The following is a 1,816-nucleotide window of genomic DNA, read 5'->3' as shown; positions in this document are numbered from 1 at the left end:
TTGTAGTATTACAAAGGAAACCATTACATTGAAATATGGTTATCAAAATATTAAAAAAAATTCATGAACTACAGGTTCAGAACCTTTGCCTAAATGGTCAAAGATTAGGAACAAGCAGTTCTCAAAGAAGAAATGCAATTTAACATCACATGAGAATGCTTCAAGTCATTAATAATAGAAATGCAAATTAAAGCATTGCTAAGATTCTATCCCACATCTTACCAGATTGGCAACAATTACCAAAAAAGAAAAAAGAAAGACAGGAAAACGACAGGTTTTTTTTAGAGGGGCTGTAGAAGAACATGCATACTAATCTATTGTTCATGGGGCTGTGAATTGTTCTAACCTTTCTGGAAAGCAATTTGGAACAATACTTCAAAAGCCTGTACATACAAAATATAATAAAATACAAAATGCCCTGTGACCCACTATTAGACACATATTCCAAAATGATCACCAATAGTCATTATATAGAGGTACTAGACATAAACCCTTAAAGGATCAAAGAAAGAGCAAAAAGATTCCATACAAAATCTTTGCAGCAACACATTTTGTAGCAAAGAAGTGAAAAGAATGTGGATTCCTGTCAGTTGGGAAATAAATTAATGTAATGGAATATTATTGTATCATAATATATGAAAAAGGGTTGAATTGAGAAAAACCTGGGAGGACTTATATGAAGTAATGCTGAATGCCTTGAGCAGAATGAGGAGAACAATTTATGTGATTCCTACCATACTGTCAAGAAAAACTATTGCGAAAGATTTAAGTACTATGATTGATGTAATGACCAATCAGAAAACCTGGAGAGTAATAGTGGTTTAGTCTTCACATCTTTTGCTTTAGCTGAGGCACAATATATTTTACTCCAGCCTTTTACCTTTACCCTATGTGTATTCCCCTGTTTCAAATGCGTTTCTTGTAAACAGCATATTGTAGGATTATGGTTTTTAATCCATTCTGCTATCTGCTTCTGTTTTATGAGAGTGTTCATCCCCTTCACGTTCAGAGTTATGATTTCTATCTGTGTCTTTTTCTCCATCCTAATTCCCCCTGTTTATGCTTTTATTTCTCCCTTTCCCCTTCTCCTCCTCAACAAAGTTTTGCTTTTGACCGCCGCCTTCCTCAGTTTACCCTCCCTCTTTATTCCCCTCCCTTATCTTACTGTTTCCCACTTGCTACTTCTCCCCTCCCTTCTGACCACCCCCCTCCCTTTTTTCCCCCTTCCCCTCCTACTTCCCGTAGGACAAGTTAGATTTCTAAACTTATCAGGGTATGTTATTCCCTTCTTGAACTAGATCAGATGACAGTAAAGCTCAAATACTGCTCTTCTCCCTCCTTTCTTTCCCTCTACTATAATATGTTTTTGTGCCACTTATTTGGTGTAATTTACCCTTTTCTACTACCTCCTTACCGCTTCTCTCATAGCCCTCCCTTTATATCTCTTACTTATATTTTATATCTTTACATCAGTTAATTTATACAGGCATTCACAACCTATGTATATCCCTTTCAATTGTCATAATAGCTGTACAATTCTCAAGACTGACATATATGTAAATCATACATAAGATGATATAATCCCACGTAAAGATGTAAACAAACTGCCCTTATTGGTTAATAAGGTTTGTGGGGTTTTTCCCCCTGGTTACCTTTTTATGTCTCTCTTGAGTTTTGTATTTGGAGATCAAATTTTCCATTGAGTTCTGGCCTTTTCATCAGGAAGGTCTGGAATTCTCTTATTTCATTGAATGTCCATCGCCTTGCCTGAGAAATTATGCTTAGTTTTGCTGGGTAGTTGATCCTTGGTTGTAGT

Source organism: Trichosurus vulpecula, chromosome 6 (genome assembly GCF_011100635.1).
Source record: "Trichosurus vulpecula isolate mTriVul1 chromosome 6, mTriVul1.pri, whole genome shotgun sequence".
Classification (NCBI taxonomy): domain Eukaryota; kingdom Metazoa; phylum Chordata; class Mammalia; order Diprotodontia; family Phalangeridae; genus Trichosurus; species Trichosurus vulpecula.
Note: the sequence above shows the minus strand (reverse complement) of the source record.